The 21138-nt window shown below is 43.7% G+C and overlaps 1 protein-coding gene across 3 annotated transcripts in view; it reads right to left on the bottom strand.

Moving 5' to 3' along the window:
• The window catches only part of LOC115658109 (CD276 antigen homolog), a 34571-nt gene extending 19991 nt beyond the window's left edge, over positions 1 to 14580 (bottom strand). For all 3 annotated transcript variants that reach the window (XR_004002161.1, XM_030576645.1, XM_030576651.1), the window contains exon 1: positions 14499 to 14580. The gene's annotated coding sequence lies outside the window, so the exon portion shown is untranslated. The remainder of the gene's footprint in view (positions 1 to 14498) is intronic.
• Between the last annotated feature and the right edge of the window lie 6558 nt (positions 14581 to 21138).

The following is a 21138-nucleotide window of genomic DNA, read 5'->3' as shown; positions in this document are numbered from 1 at the left end:
AGCAAGTGCAACAGCTGCCTCTAGACACAATACCTGTATAACCAATTAATCCCAATTTTAAGCATTTCTACTCAACTTCAGCTTTTTAAAAATGTCAAATTGTCAGTTTCTAATTATTGTAACTAGTTTGCAGATTTCTTGAGGTGCCATGATTGGAGACTGGCTCTTTAGATTTTCTGTTAATTAATAAATACTGTTCGTTTAATTTATTCATTCAAATGTAAGTTTTCAGTCAGGCTTTATGCTAAAATTAGCTGCTGGACTACAAAATCCCCTCAACTAATGTCACCAGTGGAGGCACAAAAAGAGGGAAAAAAACCCCACCCTTGTACTCTGAAATCCATATCTTATTTTTTTTTCTTTTTTTTTTAATGGTCAAAGGGAAATTCTCTGGGAATTTCCCAGGAAGTGGAAGGGAAACTTTGTTTATCAAACTCATGACAGACTGCTTTCAAGCTGACCAAAGTCTAGGCAATGGAATATTTTGTTAGCTCTTTTTTGATATGAAACTGAATGGATAATGGCTGGGAGGAAGTGTGCCATGCTCCTCTGGAGATTTTCACTCCCTTGAACTGCAATCCAGTTCCAGTCCTGGGCTTCCTTCCACAAAAACAAAGCAGTGACAAATTATTGTTGCTCCTTTTGCCAAGTGGGTAGCCAATTTGGGGGCTTTGCAGTGGGCTAGCTTCCTTTTTGAGGAGCAATTAGTCACACAAATTCCCCATGTCCTCTCCTAGCCTAGTTTTAGTCACAGAATGTACACAAAGTTCTGTTACCCTGGACGCAGAAAAGGAATAATAGCTAAATTGTACACATGCAATTTAACTTGGAGAAACTCTAGTAAGACCCTGCTATATTCAGCCCTCTAGCAAGAAAACCACTTCCTTTCTGACCCATTGCTTTGCCTACAGGTGGGCAGCACCAGTGGAAGGGCAGCCAGCACATCCCTCGGCACGTGCCCTTTCCCGCAGGCCCCATTGGCCTGGAGCGGTGAACCGCAGCCAGTGGGTGCCATGATCGGCCAAACCTAGGGACGCGGCAAGTAAACAAACCAGCCTGGCCTGCCAGGGGCTTTCCCTGAACAAGCAGTGGACCGGCTTTGAGAACCACTGATCTAGACCATCTCTGAGAGGTGTTTGTCCAACCTGCTCTTAAGAATCTCCAATGATGGAGATTCCACGACCTCCCTAGGTAATTTATTCCAGTGCTTAACCACCCTGACAGTTAGGAAGTTTTTTCTTATGTCCAATCTAAACTGCCGTTGCTTCTTGTCCTATCCTCAGAGGTTAAGGAGAACAATTTTTCACCCTCCTCCTTGTAGCATCCTTTTTATGTACTTGAAACCTGTTATTATGTCCCCTCTCAGTCTTCTCTTTTCCAGACTAAACAAACCTAATTTTTTCAATCTTCCCTTATAGGTCATATTTTCTAGACCTTTAAACATTTGTGTCGCTCTTCTCTGGACTGTCTCCAATTTGTCCACATCTTTCCTGAAATGTGGCACCCAGAACTGGACACAATACTCCAGTTGAGGCCTAATTAATGAAGGGTAGAGAGGAAGAATGACTTCTCATGTCTTGCTTACAACACTCCTGCTAATGCATCCCAGACAGATGTTTGCTTTTTTTGCAACAGTGTTACACTGTTGACTCATATTTAGCTTGTGATCCACTGTGACCCTCAGATCCCACTCTGCAGTGCTCCTTCCCAGGCAATCATTTCCCATTTTGTACATATGTTCCTTTTAGTCAGAGATTGGAAGTCAAAAGCAAACTCTCCTGCTTTTTCAACTCCCAATTTAGTTTTAAACTTTGAATTAACTAATCACTGAACTGAAATGAAGGAAATAATCTCTCTCTATCTGCAGAAGAGTGACTACTGTTAAAAGCTGATTTAGCACTTTAACAAACTCTGGTTCCAGGAGCTTAGCAAGTGACTTACACCAGTTTAGTGGTTTGACTTTGGGTATGGCTACACTGGAAGTTTCATAGTAAGTACCCGTATGTCATTCGTAACCTGCATTTCAGTACTACCCTGTAGTTTGCACAGTGTATTAGTTTAATCTTGTAAAGCAATTTGGGATACTTTCAGATGACAAATGCTATGTAAGTGTACATGCTAAAATCACGCTGGATAACGGATAGTTGCAAATGGTCAGTTGGTGTTGAGTCCATGAAAATTATCCCTGTTTGCTTGTTTTGTCACTCTTCTACTATAGTAGCATCTAACTTAATGACTGCACTCCATTGTGAACTAAAAGGCAAATAAACTAAGAGGTGGTATGGAGTAGGGACTTCAAGAATGGCTTTACCAAATCTATGTCACCGAGGATTAATCTCAAAGAATCATTGCAGTATTTAGCACTGTTAGTAGCCTCTATCTGAGAGAATCTCACACACTATTCTAATACTAGGCTCAACTTGCATTAGTAGAAGTATTCAGGGGATGCCTGGACCACATCGGGATGACAGTTTCATAATCACTAGAATTCAACAAATCTATCCTCATTATTAAAAATAGCATTGCAAAGAAATTAAATTGAATTTTAAAACCACCATATCTAATGTGAAAAAGAGCAGTGACTCTCACAGAGAAATAGGAGAAGCACAAAAGTGCCTGATACAGTTTCATAGTATAATATAAGTGAAACCACAAAAAAACCACAGAAATGTCAATTTGGCCTACGTGTATGTTCTAGGAAACTCCCCTGAAAGTAGATCTAAATCGAGTTTAATTTTCCTTTTCATACCAGTTTTGCATTGTATTTCCAACCAGCACAAACTCTAAGGGTTAGGCAAGTGAAATATCCCAGAATTAAACAATAATTCCAGAGAAGATTGGCAACTGACACCGTGTGTAGCATCACTTTGAAGAGGAGGAATTTGGTCTCTGGCCCTAATCTTGCATGAAAAGATCATTAATTGGTGCTAGCTTTGTGGCCTTGTGCTGGGGTTCTGGTTTGATTTCTCTCTCTCTTTCTCCCTGCACTAGGTGAACGGTAACTTCAAAGAGCTGAATTGGTCTAAAGGGAAAACCTCCATAGTTTTACAGGGATTTATAGGGCTGCAAGGTGAGGAACTGGTTATGAAGGCCTCAAACCTGCAAGTGCTTATGTAAGAGTTATAACTTTAAGAATGAGCAGAGTTCCACTGAAGTCAATGGGACACTGACTGTGGTGGTAACCCCAGCACCATTCCTCCCACTCTGAGCAGCTCTTATGTGGGGTCCCCATTCTGATTGTATCTCCCCAACTCCTTCCTCCCCTTGACTGGCTCCCTCTGAAGTACCTCCTGGCTCAGTGGTGGCAGCTCTCGCAGCAGCTTCTTTCTTGGATGCCTGGTCCAGTATGTCCCTCTGTAGTGGCAGGTCAAGAGGCGCTGGTGACAGTAGCAGCACCTGAGTCAGTGAGGATAGGGTGGAGGAGTAGGCTGATTTTTTTTTTCTTTTTTCTTTCTTTATTTTTTAAATGCAGAAATGCTCTAGTTTCAACTCCAGCTTGGTGCTTTTAGGGATCTTGGTTGAAACCATGCACAAGGAGCTGAGGCCCTCGCATTACATAGCTGCCCATCTTTCCGCGAGCCACCATTTGGGAGTCTGAGAGCCAGAGTATTACGGTGGATTCCTCGATTAGAGCAGAGCATCTACCCCATACCATCTCTTAGTTTATTTGCCTGTTAGTTCACAATGGAGTGAAGTCATTAAGTTAGATGCTACTATAGTAGAAGAGCGACAAAACAAGCAAACAGGGATAATTTTCATGGACTCAATACCAACTGACCATTTGCAACTATCCGTTATCCAGCTTGATTTTAGTATGTACACTTACATAGCATTTGTCATCTGAAAGTATCCCAAATTGCTTTGCAAGATTAAACTAATACACTGTGCAAACTACAGGGTAGTACTGAAATACTTTATACTCTGAGGCTTGCACATCCAAGTTCTCAAACTCTGCAAGGTAACACATGGCCCATCAAATGGCCTGGAAATACAAAAAACAGGTTGAACTCATACTGTAATGTTCGGATAGCCTAAAGCATAAGAGAAAACTTGCTTCATCAGCCCCCCCTCTGGTGTTCTGTTCTATACAGGTTCTTATATTGTGCTCATCACCAGAGATCTGAGCAATTTCCAGTACTGCATTAAGCAACATGACTAACATTTGTCATGAGGGGTTTATTTTCTTCTGCTCTCCCCAAAGGGGGAAGTGTGAGCTGTGGGGTGTTTGATTTTGGAATTTTTTTATAATGTGTTTATATACACTTGTTGCTCTGTGTGTGTTTGGGGAAGGCAAGCTCAAAGAAATGTGCCTTGCACTTGTAGTGGAAGGAGGTGAGGTGTATGATGGTCCTATGTTCCTGAGGGCGTTTCTTTCACAGTCAAGGGGCAGACACCAAGAAAGTTCTGTCTCCTGCACAGACGAGTTTTACCCTTAATCTAGAAAATTCCATTACGCCTGAGGAGCTGAGCTATCAATCACATCCTTGTTGCAGTGCTTTAGTCAATCTTGTAGATATCCTGGCTGCCTCATGTATTTTCCTAGGGGCTGCAGCAGCCAAACACATCCAGGAGCCCAACAAAAGGGAGCATGCAGTTCTGAGTGCACAGATTTACAGGATGACTTTGAAAATATGGCCCTTGTACAGGCCAATGTACACTAGGGCTAAGATTTTAACCAATAACTAGTGACTTTTGGATGCCCAGCCTGGGACACCTGAAAGAAGCATGATGACCAGAAAATGATGAGCACCAAATAGGGCCCCTTTTCAGATGTCTCAGTTGTAAATCTAAATTCACTAGTCATTTAAAAAAAAATAAAAAATCTTGTCTCATCCCTCATCACCATGATGTCTGAGTGCCTTGAGCCATTCATGGAACTCCCACTGAAGGGTAGCTGCTGGCTAAGAGCCACTGCAAGATGCATAAAATACTAGTAGAAGTAAGTGCTGATAAGTGAGTACCTGCTGCTGCTGCTGCTGCTGCTGCTGCCCTTTTATGTCCACTGTAATGTTTTCCATAAAGACTAACTTCCTTTCTTGCTCTCTCTCTTGCTTTCAGTTGGGAACAGAGGGCCAAATCCTGTGAAGTGCTGATTGCCTTCTGCAAGATGCTGAGCACCGGGAGTAGAAGGTGGCAAGAACCTTGCAGAGGATGCTCAGTATCTCTCAGGTTAGATCCTGTGGATGCTTTGAGAGGTGGATTGACAGGTGTTTAGTTTATTGCAACATCTGGAAGTACTTCTGCATCCTCTGCTGAAATATTGTGTGTAACTTCTTACAGCACTAAAAGGTGTGATGTCCAGTCATGCCTGCAGCAGCAGTGTACCAGGAAAGCAGTTGTTTTTGTCTTGCTCTATGCTTTTAGGGATAGAGGGCTTCTGGCAGGACAAAAGAATCACTGTAACCAGAAGGGGTGACTGATCAATGTGACCATGTCATCCCAGGCTACAAAGTTGGCAGATCTCCTCAGTGAAGTCTTGTTGGTGATTGGAGAGGTCTCCACAGGGCATGGGTTGGGGCAGAGATGAAGTGGTGAAACAACACCCCCCCCATCTCCCCCTACATGAACCCAGGGTGGTGATGGCATTGGGAGTCGTATTTGTCTCTGATTCAAAACTACAGCCGGATGCTAGTAGGCTGCTGCTGAAACTAAGCTTTTTTGGATAGGGTGAAAATCCGAAGTCTTGACTATTGTGGTAATTAAGGCTAAGCCAAGAGTTTGGCTGAATCAAGGCCTAATAGAGCTGACTGAACATTACCAAAATTAGAAACTTTAATGAAAAATTGTGACTGAAAAAACTTCATGACAATTTTTGGGAAATTGTTTCTTTGGTTTATGACTTGCTCCAGTAGTTAAAAGCACTGTTGTGTTTCATAAGAGCTAGAATGCCTAGCCCCAGGATCTTGACCAAAATTTTATAGGGTAAGTAGATTCTGCCTACTTAAAACTTGCTTTGTAGTTTCACTTGGGGAATCGGAAGAGATGGGGGAAATCTTCTTTGTGGTCATGAATAGGTCACTTAATTTTTCTGTCCCTCGGTTTCCCTACCTATACAATGAGGATATGCCTACATAACTGACAGAGGTGGAAGTTTGAAAAGCACTTTATTCCTATGAAATGTCGCCAATCCAAGGATCTCAAGGTACTCATATTAAGTCGATAAGATTCTTCACTTTCCATCCTTGACAGAGCACAAGTCTACATGAGAATTAACTGGCTGCCACCTTTCATTTTGGTGCAGCCTGCATCACCTCTGGGTAAAGTGAGTGGTCTGTCTAGTTGTTAGAGCACTTAGCATCTTTCTAACAAAGATTTCAATAGATATTCCAAGTGACCATGAGTAGTAATAACCCACGTGAAAACTACCTCCTTTAAAGTATTTCATAACTGACATCACAGGGAAATATATATAGATCTGAGGATCACAATAAAACAGTTTCCACCCCAAGATAACAAAATTCAGAGGTTTAACATAATTAGCAGGTTTCCCCAATAATGCAGAAGACACTTTGCCCACACCCATTGCAGATCGCTAATTACTTGTGCTGTGATTCCTGCAGTGTCCTGGGTACTGGTTGACAGGTCACCTATATGAAGTGCAATATAACAAGATTTATAGAAAACAGTCAGAAAAATACAGCTATAGAATCTGAAGGAAACAGTTGACTGGTACAGACTCTTAACATAACCAGCTACCCTCCTCATTGTGTAAGTCTCCTCCACAAGCAAAACTCTTGTGCTGCTCTCACATATACAGTTCAAACTGGGATTCCTCTCCCCAGTATCATGCATGGTTGCTGCTGCTGAGGTCCTTAGATCCTTTCCTACTACGTTGTTATACTGGGATATAAGGCAACTTCACAAGGGGCCTTGGATCTTGCATGAAACTTAGAAGATCAGACCTAATGCTACTGCATACTGATCTTTCTTTCACCTCTTCCAAGCTGTGTTTAAATAAAAAATAAAATAAAATCTGTTCAAGGGAGAATGATGGAGGCAGATGAAAGATGAGACAAAATGAGCCGTTAAAGACAGCGCTGAAGTGGGAACCTGAGTTGAAAGATACGGACCACAGTTCTGAACTATAGCTTGGGGTGGGAGCAAATGTTTCTGTATCATCTCTGGGGCCTCCTAGATTCTGGAGCCAGCCAGGGATTGGACTGATCACTGGTATAAACTAGAGCAGCCCCCAGGATGCTCTAACTTACACCTGGCTGCTAAAAGCCAAGAATAGTTGGTGTGGCTCGACACTCCAGGCATGCCCCCTTTTTCAGCCAGCCACTCCCCAGCATGCTTCCTATATCCCAGACTACACATGTGAGTAAGGTGTGGAGCTGATGTAGTAGTTCTGCTAGCCACTCCCCAACATGCTTCCTTTATCTCAGGCTACAAAATGAGGGGTGGAGCTGATACAGTGGTTTTATACCAGTCAGGGACTGCCCCTCCACAGTGGGAATTCCTGGGTAGCAGGTTAAACTGGCTTTATTCCTGCTGTGAGTTACCACAAAGTCATGAAGCAGAAATAATTGGAACAAATAATTTTTTTTTCCAAATCTAGATTACTTCTATTTCAGATTAAGACAAAGAAAGAACAATCGAATGTATCCAAGTCAGGTCCTCATCTGGTGTCCATTGGTTACACTTCACTGACCTCTTCCAATGGAGAGAACTACACTGATTTATATAGGCTGAGGGTCTGGCCCTCCATGCGTATGCGAGTGAGCGAGAGAACACTGACTCTCTCGCTAATATTCCACATCTGAAATGAAACACAGAAAACGGCAGCTGCCCTTCATGAGTCAGAAAGGCCCTGTTTAAAGGAGCAGGATGCAGAAGACAGAATAACAGAGCCTCCTTTCCCTTACATAGCCGTCATCACCACAAAACCCACAAAGATTTTAAACTAACCACAGGGTAACATGAAACAAATGGTAGCCAAATGGCTGAACTAAAGAGAATATAAATCCACCGCTTTCAAGCAACTGCAATTTGCTAGCAGTAGTTTTCTGATAGATGTGTTTATTAAAACACGCCTTTGTTTTACTTTTATTTTGTTTTATAATATGGAGGCCTCATTCAAGCCCTGATGCAGCAGTCCATGCCCGTTCAGCAAAGCGCTTTAACTTGCACTTCGCTTTAAGCATATGTTGTCCCATTGAAGTTAGTGTGACTCGAGCATGTGTTTAACATTAAACAAGGGTTTAAAAGCTTTGATGAATAGAGATGGTCTTAAATGTTTTGCTGAATTTGGACCCCAGTGGATAATTCCTGAGAGGATGAAAAAATCTCTTCTGTAATGAATGTAAATGTTACCTCTTGTTCTGGATTTTCTTCTGTTAGGATTAGTAGAAATAATCATATCGTGTTAGTAATCCCAGTGTTTTAGTTTCATGTTGGCAGTATGGACAAAATGCCTTGGTTGGTTTGCCGGCTCTGACCTTTGGGCTTGCTTTATCCTGCCACAACAAATTCTCAAAGCGGTTTGTAAATGACTTTTCCACAGAAACCCTCTTCTTTATGTGAGCTATTCATTTTTTCTTAAAATGAGCAGAGGCGTGTTGTGATAACGGGGTCTACAAAAGTACTCTACTTGTGAGCTCAAGTGTAAAAAGTGAGTGTCAGTTCATAGATTGTGATATCTTATCATAATAAATGTTGATGGGAAAGTTGCGAAAGGGAGATGGACTGAATTAGCTAAAACAAAAAGGCCTATTGATATGCTTCAAGGACTGTTAAAATTATGACTGGTAAACAAGGGGAGTGGAAATCAACGAATAGGGCCTACCAAATTCATAGCCATGAAAAACATATCATGAACTGTGAAATCTGGTCTTCCCCCATGAAATCTGGTCTTATGTGCTTTTGCTCTATACTATACAGATTTCTGGGGGGAGACCAGCATTTCTCAAATTGGGGGTCCTGTCCCAAAAGGGAGTTGCAGGGGTGGTTGCAAGGTTTGTTTGTTTGTTTTTTTTGTTGTTTTTTTGTGGTGGGGGTGTCACTGTCTCGCTAACCTTACTTCTGTGCTGCCTTCAGAGCTGAAAGGCTGGAGAGCGGCGGTTACTGACTGAGGGCCCAGCTCTGCAGCCAGCAGCGCAGAAGTAAGGGTGGCAATATAGTATGCCATGCCATGCCATGCCATACTGTGCCATCCCTACTTCTGCACTGCTGGTGGTGGTGGCTCTGTCTTCAGCGTTGGGCTCCTGGCCAGCAGCTGCTGTTCTCCAGCTGCCCAGCTCTGAAGGCAGCACTGCCACCAGTTCAGAAGTAAGGGTAGTAGTACCACAACCACCCTACTACAATAACCTTGTGACAACCCCCCACAAAGAGCAGTGCATTGTGATAGCTATCCCAGTGTGCACGTGGCTGCAACGTGCTTTTCAAATGGGGGGGTTTGGAGTGTGACAGGGAGTGTGTTGTGTGTATGTGGAGAGAGAGACAGTGTGTTTTGTGGGGCAGAGAGTGTGTCAGCATGCTGTCTTGTAAATTCAGACAGCAGCAGACACCCCCGCACCCCGCCTCTCTCTCTCACACACACACACTATCAGCAGCAGCATTCCACAGTAATGGTTGCTTTGTCCCGGGGCAGATAAGCATACTAGCTGGCTGAAACAGAGCTTTGAAAGGGGATATCCACATGCCTGCAGTTGAGTTCAAAACAATGCCAAGAGTGGCCACTTGACTTCAGGGGATTATGAGTATGGGTAACCTGGGATGCAGCAAGCTTTATGCTTCTCATTGAGGTGAATTACCAGGAGCACTCCAGCTGCAGAGTCCAGGAGCTCTAAGGGCTTGTCTACATCACAAAGTTGCAGCGCTGGTGAGAGGGTTACAGCGCTGCAACTTAGGAGGTGTACACATCTGCAGGGCATCACCAGCGCTGCAACTCCCTGTTTGCAGCGCTGGCCGTACTCCCGTTTTGTCTCAGGTGTAGAGGATCCAGCGCTGGTGATCCAGCTCTGGTAATCAAGTGTAGACACTTACCAGCGCTTTTCTTGACCTCCGTGGAATAAGCAGGTATCCCAGCATACCTGAGGATACCTCTCTGGTAATCAAGCAGGTCTCCTTCCCCGCGGTTTGCTCCGGTGTTCTCCGAATCCCCCCCCAAGCGGGTCTCCTTCCCCGCGGTTTGCAGGGGGGTTCGGGGAACGCGAGAGCAAACCGCGGGGAAGCAGGTCTCCTTCCCGCGGTTTGCTCTCGCGTTCCCCGAACCCCCGTGCAAGTAGGTCTCCTTCCCCGCACCCCCGTGCAAGCAGATCTCCTTCCCCGCGGTTTTACTCTCACGTTCCCCGAACCCCCCTGCAAGCAGGTCTCCTTCCCCGCGGTGTGCTCTCACGTTCCCCGAACCCCCGTGCAAGCAGGTCTCCTTCCCCGCGGTTTGCTCTCGCGTTCCCCGAACCCCCTCCCCGCAAGCAGGTCTCCTTCCCCGCGGTGTGCTCTCGCGTTCCCCGAACCCCCGTGCAAGCAGGTCTCCTTCCCCGCGGTTTGCAGGGGGGTTCGGGGAACGCGAGAGCAAACCGCGGGGAAGGAGATCTGCTTGCAGAGGGGTTCGGGGAACACTGGAGCAACCCGGGGAAGGAGACCTGCTTCCCCGCGGTTTGCTCTCGCGTTCCCCGAACCCCCCTTGAAGCCGCCCAACAGCGCTGCAGTGTGGCCACATCTAACACCACTTGCAGCGCTGGTTGCTGTAAGTGTGGCCACTCTGCAGCGCTGGCCCTATACAGCTGTACTAATACAGCTGTAACAACCAGCGCTGCAAAATTGTAGATGTAGACATACCCTGAGTGCCTTGCCAATGTGGACACCTCAGGGATAAGGGCACCCAGGGCTGATTTAATGCGCTCTAACTTGCAAGTGTAGCCAAGCCCTTAGTGACTAAAGCACAGGACCTGTGCTACCATTAAGGCAAACTAGGCGGTTGCCTAGGGTGCCAAGATTTGGGGGCACCAAAAAGTGGTGCCCTCCAATTTTTTTTTACAGTGGTTCCTCCCTGAGCGCACGGTCGCTGCTCCACTTCTCCCTCCTCCCAGGCTTGCAGCACCAATCAGCTGTTTGGCACTGCAAGCCTGGGAGGGGAGGAGAATTAGAGTGGGGGCGGCGTGCTTGGGGAGGATGCGGAGCAGAGAAGAGCTGGGGTGGGGAGGTGCTGCATGGCTCCCCGCAAGGGGGAACTCCTATGGAGGGGTGCCTCAGGGCGGAGGGGGGGATGGGGAGCTGCCACGTGGCTGGGAGAGGGCGCAAGGTGGAAGTTTCACCTAGGGCACGAAACTTCCTTGCACCGGCCCTGCTAAAGCAGATATGGGGCTGGGAATCAAATAGGGAGGGGGCAGATGGTGGTGGAGCAAAAGAGGAAAGAAAATATTTAGGAGGAAAAAAACAAGCACAGAAGCAATGTTACCTCTGGTGAGAGTTTGTGCAGGTTATTAGGGCAGACTTACATTGTGTATGATTTTTGCAATGAAAGAGGGAAGAGGAACCGGAGCAGAATGTTATGCAGTGAGGTTACTTTTTGAAAATATTCTTTGGTTTCCTGAGGAGGATCAGCTGTAACTGTCCCTGCATTTTTGTGTTGCATACACTATATTAGTTAAAGCTTATCTACACTTACTGCGCTGCAGTGGTGCAGCTGCATCATCTGTAGCACATAGTGAAGACACTACCTACGCCAACGGGAGAGCTTCTCCCATCGATGTAGGTACTCCACCTTCCCAAGAGGCAGTAGGTGTGTCAGTGGGAGAAGTCCTCCCAGCAACATAGCACTGTCTACCCAGGGAATTCAGTCAGTCTAACTCTGTCGCTGAGAGGTGTGGATTTTCCGGCACCCCAGAGCGACATAGTTATACCAACATAAATTTGTAGTGTAGACTGGGGCTAAGAGGAAGGTTGCAAATTGCAGCAGACCTTTGGGTTTCAGACTGATTGTGATGTATATTTTCTATATTACCGGCTGGATTGACCACCAGGGCGAGAGGCGCAGGTGGAGTCGATGATGGAGCATCAGCCATCTACTTACTGCAGTGAAGATACCGCAGTAAGTAGATTTAAATACATCAACTTCAGCTACGGTATTCATGTAGGTGAAGTTGCATAACTTAGATCGATTCCCCTCCACCCCCAGTGTAGACCAGACCTAAATGTGGTTTCACTGTACTTTCAGAATTGACAACTTTGTTTAAATGATCGAGGAATTCAAGTCCTCCATCATTTAAGTTATCTCAAGTCAATTTTTCAGAAGCTCATAAGTGACTTAGAAGCCAAAGTCCTATAGACTTTCAATGAGACTTGGGAGCCTCAATCACATTTGAAAATGGGACTTAGGAACCTCTCAGCTTTTGGATAATTAACTTTTTGGTGGAAAAGCTTCCTCTAGCTTTGGTCTGATTATGGTCATGGTTTAAGCTCACCTCTGAGGAATAGTGGGGGCAGTTTAGCTCAAATCTGACAGTTCATTGTTTACAGTTTTGGACATGATTGGTAACTATTTATATTTACATTTTAGAAACATAGAAGATTAGGGTTGGAAGGGACCTCAGAAGGTCATCTAGTCCAACCCCCTGCTCAAAGCAGGACCAATCCACAGACAGATTTTTACCCCAATTCCCTAAATGGCCCCTTCAAGGATTGAATTCACAACCCTGGGTTTAGCAGGCCAATGCTCAAACCACTGAGCTATCCCTCCCCACCTTTAAAAACATTCTGCTCTCTTAATGTCGTGCCAGTTCACTTATACGTTTGCTTCAGGTTTCTCCATTACCTATAATTGGTATATACCACCTCTGTGAGTAGCACTAAGTGAGTAATTTGTAGCAAATGCCATACTGAATACAGTAACTCCTCACTTAACATCCTCCCATTTAATGTTGTTTCAAAGTTATATCGCTACTCAGTTAGGGGACATACTCATTTAAAGTTGTGCAATGCTCCCTTATAATGTAATCTGGCTGCCTGCTTTGTCCACTTGTAAGATTCTATGGAAGAGCAGTGACTTTAAAAGGGAGCATTGCACAAGTTCCTCTTCTCTGCCTCCTCCTCCTCCCTCCCAGTGCTCCCCCCACTGCCACACAGCTGTTTGGCGGCACTTAGGACTTTGTGGGGTGAGGGGAAGAAGAAGAGGGGATGCAGCGTGCTCTGGAGAGGAGGTGGAGTGGGGGTGAGAAGAGGTGGGCCTGGAGCATCCCCGGCAAAGTTGGTGCCTGTTCTCTGAGGAAGCTGCCGCTGCTGCTGCGAAGGTGCTTCCTAGCGTCCTTGGCTGCAGCTGGCTATGCCTGTGTAGGATAAGCCAGAGGCACTTCCTAACAACAGTACTGTACAGTATATAATGCCTTTTGTCTGCCCCTCAAAAATTTCATTGGAACCTAACCCCCCGCATTTATATTAAATCTTATGGGAAAATTGGATTCATTTAACATCGTTTCACTTAAAGTTGCATTTTTCAGGAACATAACTACAGCATTAAGCGAGGAGTTACTGTACAAACTCCCATGAAAATTCACAATGTCAACAACTTATCATCTTACATACCTCCTAAGGCCTACCTTTGTCCTGATGTGTACAAATCACTCCCACTAGCTAAGATGACAAACACCTGTGACTACTTTGATCTCTGTGACTTACACAGTTTATGCAACTGCACCTGAGCTATTTTAGGCACAGGCCGTCCTTGTTCCTTGCTTAGTATAAGGGGCCCCTAACCTCTCACTGGGGTCCTTAAATGCTATTGCAATAATAAATACTAACTCAGTAAGTCAGTTGTCTGTCAGCAGCTTGAGATTCTCTTGAATTGATGTGTTTTTCAATATTTGCTGAATAATTTCAACAGTTGACTCTTGCTCTGTGACTTGGTCACAAACAGATCATTAGGAACACTCTGCAGCTGAAACTTTAAAGTGTGTTTAGTGATGTGACTACTAGGTTGGTTTGTTATAGTTTCTCTTCCCAGACTGGGTAAATAACTTTCAGCATCAAGTGTTGAGTGTGAGTACGGTATTTATGTTTGAGTTCAGCAGTCACTTTCTGCAAGCTAAATCTAAGCTTCATATTTGCAGCAAAGTTGATGCCAAAATTTCATTCAATACAGTGACCAAGGAAAGCCAGTACAAAGTGCCTGCCATTTCCTTAATTGAGCAAATAGTGTAGATAACATTTAGCTTCAGGTGAGAGCTCCCTTTGTTCTCGCCGGCATGCTTTTAGTGGCTTGATTTGTTTTTCTCTTCTACAATTAGTTTTTAAGCAGTCACTTTTCACACTCTCCCCTCCCAACCCCAAATCAAAATTGAAGCAAATGGCATTTATGAGAAATTGGAGATTGACATGTTGTTGCTTTTTAATCTCCCCCAGCACATTCCCACGTACAGCAGAAACTTTCACTTCTCACTCCCTGTTTTCTAGACACACACTGCTCCTGAAGCCGGTGTAAAAAGATCAATATAAGCTCATGTCTCAGATGCAGCACCAATAGTTTTCCCTCCCTGCCCCAATATTGAAAAGAATCAACTTACGTGTCTGGATTTTCTTGATACTTTGCTTAAGAGGGCTGGAAATCGAATGCAGTACTGGAACCAACTCCCTGCATTAAATGAGGAAGTGCTGATACAAGGTAGGATGTTTGAGGGACTGACTCACATGTGTAGCATAGTGGGTCTTGACTACCAGTGGAATGAAAGGAATAACCACACTAACTACAGCTTGCTCCGCTGAAGTTAGTGGTGATTGTGAAGTACCATCTAATAATAAATGCTCAGCAACATTTGATCTTCCATCTTTCTCACCTCCCTGTTTGGCCACACATTATGCTGTAAATGTCACAGAGCATTATGTATTGATCCAAAATCTTACCGTGATTTACGTGAACGTATTTAGGGGATTTTTAAAACATGGGTTAGCTATAAACTGCAAAGGCTAGTTATTGCACTGGCCTTTCTTGATCTTTTAGCATATATTATCTTTTAAATATGGGAGTTGGAGTGAGAAAATGGAATAAAGTGAATGGGTAAGACTGGGACAAACTATTACTGGGGGTATTTAATAATGTGTTCCAATGACTTTTTCTTAAGCTGCCAATTGCCATGTAATGTTCAGGTATTATAGTCCTTTTCAGAATTAGAATTCAGTAGAACCTCAGAGTTACGAATACCTCGGGAATGGAAGTTGTTTGTAACTCTGAACAAAATGTTATAGCTGTTCTTTCAAAGGTTTACAACTGAACATTGACTTCATACAGCTTTGCAACTTTACTATGCAGAGGAAAATGCTGCTTTTAACCACCTTAATTTAAATGAAACAAGCACAGAAACAGTTTCTTTGCCTGGTCAAATCTTTGGGGTTTTTTTAATTTTTAATTTTTTTAGCATTCCCTTTATATTTTAGTAGTTTGTTTAACACAGTACTCTGCACTGTGTTTGCCTTTTATTTTTGCTCTCTGCTACTGCCTGATTGTGTACTTCTGGTTCCAAATGAGGTGTGTGATTGACCGGTCAGTTCGTAGCTCTGGTGTTCATAACTCTGAGATTCTGTTGTACCCATGCTCTCTTACAATAAAATCAGACCTCATTTTGTTAAATCTACCATCTGACTAAGAGGAAGCACTTTTCCCCATGAAAACACTGCATGACAACATTTATGAACTACTTTTAACATTTCTGAAAGAATAACTTTACTTGAACTAATATACAGGACCTTGTCTGTGGTATCTGTTTGAAGGAGAAATTGATGCTGAAGGTATTTCTCTGGGGCAGTTCTATTTATTTACAAAGCTCATATGATGTCTTGTTTCTTTAAAAACATATAAGAGGCCATTTCCTTGTCATAATTTCCAAGCCTGCCTTTCTGGCCAGTACTCTGCCCAAAAGAAGCTCTCTTGGCTTCCTCTCAAAGCCACATTCACACACACACACTCTCTCCCTCTCTCTCATATTGTGTGCTTGCTTTCTGGTTCCTTTCTGCTTCTAACACATGCAGCTCTACCAATCAATGCCCCAGTAATTCCCAGGGAAAAACCTTTTTTTATCCCTGAGTTTGTGCTTTCTTAGACCTTCCCATGTGGCTCAGTGCCTTGGGTGGTGGCTTCCATTGTCTCCAGCTATCTTATACTAAAAAGGACTTTAATTGCTCCTTCCATTTAGTCTGATTTAAAGGTGACTAGCATGCCTATCAGCTTCAGTGAGATCTGTGATTGCGCACAGATCAATGGCATGCTTCCTGTGAGCCACCAATACCCTCCAGCACACTTACATAAGTGGTAGCAGGCATTCTTGACATCTACTTGACACTGAGACACTCAGTGTCTCAATCTATTAGATCAGAATTTGCCCTTCACTCACTCTATATATGGAATGACCCTGGTTGATGCTGTGTCCCAATCCCTGCCCATAATCTTCTCCAGACTCTCATTTCCTGGCTACCTGTTCCCAGCTCACCTAAATTAACTTTGCTCTCTTTGATTCCCCCCTCTTCTTGCACAACAAACTATAGCTGTGAATTTATCCACTATTTATTATTCTATGTATTTGTATATCATTTGTTTAGAAATAGCGTAAGCCTCGGCACATTTATGCAATAAAAACACGATTAAAAAAAGCGTGGCTCTTGTAGACAACAAGCAGCACTAAAGACAATCAATTTTCATTCATTTCAACTTCTCCATAAAACTCTGAAACACTTCCTTCATATCCAGCTTATCCATGAGCAAATTCTTGGGCTGACAGATGAGTATTGCAAATGCAGGCTCACACTAACCAATACCATTTCAGAGTTCAGGATTAGAGCATCTTGGAAAATAGGGCAAGGGAAGGTCAGTGAAAAATATTGACTCTTTGTTGGGAAAAAAAAAAGTTGGCTTTTGGCTGACCACTTCAGGGTAGGTAGGGGAGTGTGCGTGTATACACATGTTTTTACAAAAGGTAGAAATTTTCCATGTGGAGAATAATGCCTTTTTTTCTGACCAACTTCAATCATGAGCACCTTTTCCACACTGGGTCCCCGCTGGGGCTCCCCTCCCCTCTACCTGAGATCTAGCCAAGACAATGCCCCTCCCCCTGCCATCTCACACTTATTAATATGGAAAGGGCAGTGCTGTTGTGACCCCTTGACATCTGTTTGTGACGCCTAGGCTGAGAACCCCTGAAGCAGCTCATCCTGTTCAATGACTGTTCAATGAGAAACTGTCACCTTGGTTTCTGAGCAAGCAGCCCATACTCAGCAGGTTGCTCACCACTCTGAACAGCTTCACAAATCTAGATTTGTGTAGATCAGGGGTCGGCAACCTTTCAGAAGTGCTGTGCCAAGTCTTCATTTACTCACTCTAATTTAAGGTTTTGCGTGCCAGTAATACATTTTAACGTCTTTAAGTCTCTTTCTATAAGTCTATAATTATAACTAAATTATTGTTGCATGTAAAGTAAATAAGGTTTTTAAAATGTTTAAGAAGCTTCATTTAAAATTAAATTAAAATGCAGAGCCCCCTGGACCGGTGGCCAGGACCCAGGCAGTGTGAGTGCCACTGAAAATCAGCTCATGTGCCGCCTTCGGCACATGTGCCATAGGTTGCCTACCCTTGGTGTAGATCTTGTAGTACAGGGAAAGAAATTTAGTGTCCATCACAGCTGCAGCATAGGACTGCAACTATGCTTCTCTCCCCATCAGGCACTTAGTCTCCTACTAGTGTTCTATCCTCTTTGATAGTCATTTTGCCTGGCCAGTGCCAGCTCATCTGTATATCAATGTAACCTGTGGGGATGGAGATCCTTGTTTTGGAGGGGAATGGCATATGACAAGGGTCAAGAATCAGAGTAGATTTTTTCTAAATCTGCACAAGAAAGCTTATTTGACTAAATAAAACAGAATTATCCCTACAATTTTCTCTGTCTCTGAGCTTCACTGTAGACTTCTGCCTCAAAATCTCCCCCATCTCCCTTCCACTTGGCTTCCTGCCACACTTTTAAAGAAATGATATTTACATCATTGTAGAAGGTATTTAGGAAACTGAGTCCTGACATTCAGCTGTTTGCCTCCATCATCCTGCAAATGGCCATGCGGACTGGTTACTCTTTCTTAGCCCACGTCCAGACTAACCCGCGGCATTGGCGGGTTAAAATCAATTGCTCGGGGATCGATATATCGCGTCTAGTCTGGACGCGATGTATCGATCCCCGAGCACGCTTACATCGATTCCGGAACTCCATCAACCCGAACGGAGTTCCGGAATCGACATGGAGAGCAGCGGACATCGATGCTGTACCGTCCAGATGGGTGAGTACCTCGATTTTAGAAATTTGACTTCAGCTACGTTATTCACGTAGCTGAAGTTGCGTATCTAAAATCGATTTTAATACCCTAGTCTGGACGTGGCCTTGGAGAAGCCACGCAAGGCTGCTCAGAAAGGAGGCTCTGCTATAATTTTGCTGCTTTCTTTAGTTAGAACTCCAAAGGCTTGGCTTGGTCCCCCAAAATTGTTTACATCTTTTAAATCCTTCTGCTTATGACTTCTTCTATGTTTTTAATGTGCTTTACAAGTTCATATTGGCCTCTTTCCCAGTTTACACTGAAGTCATAAGAATATAAATTATAATCTCTCCAGATGTTTCTTAAGTGCCTTGATTCCAGAAATTAAAAAACACTTGGAGACCCATACAAAGCTACTCCAAATAATGGAATCGTACTATTTTCTAAAGATAACACAAGCCTCTGTTTGGCCAGGGGAGGGTGGGACGATGATCTAGGTAATCAAGTTGCCCTATTAGTATAATAATGTATTTTTAAAAAATGGATGTGACTGAATATTGCTTCAAAGAGTTTGTCTACACTGGAGCTGAAAGGTATAAATTCTAGCTCGAGGAGACATATCTGCACATACGTATGGGGTTGAACTTGGTGCAGCCCCTCATGTCACTGTGGCTAAGCTTCTATTTTTAGTGCACTAGTGCTATCAGAGCTAGCATAGGTATGTCTCCTTGAGCTGGAATTTACCAGCTGCCGGCTCCAGTGTAAAGATATACTCTTAGGGTGGATAGAAATCCAGTATGATTCCCCGCTTTCAGCAGTGATACCCGATAGTTGTATGTCTGACTTTCTAACTAGAAAGAAGAACACATCAAGATTGTACCCTTTCTCCTCCCCTCTGTGCCCTATTCATGGAATCCCACCAATGATGCCGAGACATATCTGACCAAGGACACATCTCTTCTATCAGGCAGACAGAATTTAAGAGCACTTTAGCTGCAGCTGGTATTCTCCTCCTCCTCCTCTCTAATCCATCAAAATTTGTTCTGTGCTGGACATAATGGGTCCCTTTGACATCCCAGCAGGATCCTGCATCAAAGTGAATCACATGCGAGGCCAGATCCTGCAATCTAGGTGAAATTCTTCCTCAGCCAGAGGGGGAATTCTTCCCCAGCACAAGCTTAAGCTCATTAAATTCTGAGGATGTAAGTGAGCTTGAAGTGGTGCTTAGATCTGTGAGGACCTTCTGCACTGGGTGAATTCTGCCCCCCCCCCTTCCCAGCTCACACTTCCTTTGGAGTTAATGGGGGTGATGGGATTGTAGAAGACCCAGTCCTTAAATGATATAGTCCAAAGACCAGAGTGACCTCAGAATCAGTGTGTTCCTTTTCATATACGTTGGGAAACTCACTCTATCAAATGTGTGGGCAGAGCTTTCCAGCTGGACTCATTAAAATTTCGATTACACACTATGACCAATAAAGATCTAGAAATATGACTGTACCTTTGTGACTGCTGAGTAGGGTGAAAATTGCTAAAAGGAATTATTATAATTGCACCTCTTTCTCCCCCTCCCTTTTGAGACTTACAGATAAGTGAACCAAACAATCAAATTCTTTATATGGGGAAAGAAACAATCCTACTTCATAAGGCTGTGTGAAGGAATGGCCTTACCAAATCTATAGGTCTACCACTTGGTTTGCCATATTTAACTTCTCTGAAGTGATTTGCTTTTGGTAAAGCTAGTTACGCCTCAGTCTGGATAAGGATAGAAAGGTTATTTATCTCAACATGTTGACCACTATGTGCGCTTCTCTCCTTAATATAGCTGCCAACTTATCTGCATCAGAACCCAGCTTTCATCACAGCCTTAGGTAGCTCTAGCATATTGGGACTATGACCAATTGCAATTCATTCCTTTCACTTCCAGTTCCGTGATGGCACATGTTGCACTTTCCATTGAGCTAGAAGAAGAATAAGCAGGGGGAAAGGTTCAGAGCATGTAAAACAACAAGAAGATGGTAAGCAACAAACACCTGTATACTAACAAAGTCCATTGTTATGCAGGTCAATGCATAGGCAGTCAGGGCAACCTTCTTCACACAACACAAACAGGGAGGCAATGGTCAACAGCAACATTTTCCTCAATAGAAAATTACTGCTAAAAATTGGTAATGGGAGTTGATTGGCAGGGAGCCCCCATCCACATGGCTAAGGTCTAATGACCTAAAGATGTAAGGGAAAATAGCAACAAAAACTCAAGTAGTATTTCAGCTAATACATGGGAAAGAAATTGGCAAAACAAGCAGGGATCATTCTAGCTCCATAAGGCCCAAACTTTCAAAAGGGACCTAATTTGGGACGTTTCAGCTTTCAGTTGCCCAGCTTTTGACACCTAGAGGCCTGGTGTTCAGAGATACTGAGCACTGGGAAGTTGATGGGACCTGTGAGTGCCCAGTAACCCATAAATGAGGACCTCAAATGTCTTAAATTGGATATGCAAAATCAGAGACCACTTTTGAAAACATGGTCCTGACTGTATAGATTGCGGTGCTGCCAGGGATGCTCAGAAAAGGGAGGGGAGGAAAGTCTTGCTTTTATAAAGGCATAGTGTGTGGTTCCCAGCCATGTACCCCCCTGCTGGTGTACAGGCTTCACTATAGACTGACTGATGATAAATCCTAGGCCAGGGCTTAATGAAATTGTACCTGGCTGTGCTGCCATGGCCTCTGCGAGCTACACTATTGCAATTGAAAGGAATGGAGCAGCTACATATCATTTGTCAATATTTTATAATTTAGTACAGTACGCAAGCAACTTTATGGCCAATGCTTTTTTTTTTTTTAAAGTATTACTAATGCTGTTTTTCCCTTGCTTGTGTTAGAGCTTTTCACCATTCCTGGCTTTGCTTTCATTTATTCC

Source organism: Gopherus evgoodei, chromosome 1, assembly GCF_007399415.2.
Source record: "Gopherus evgoodei ecotype Sinaloan lineage chromosome 1, rGopEvg1_v1.p, whole genome shotgun sequence".
Lineage (NCBI taxonomy): Eukaryota > Metazoa > Chordata > Testudines > Testudinidae > Gopherus > Gopherus evgoodei.
This window is presented reverse-complemented; position numbering and strand designations above follow the sequence as displayed.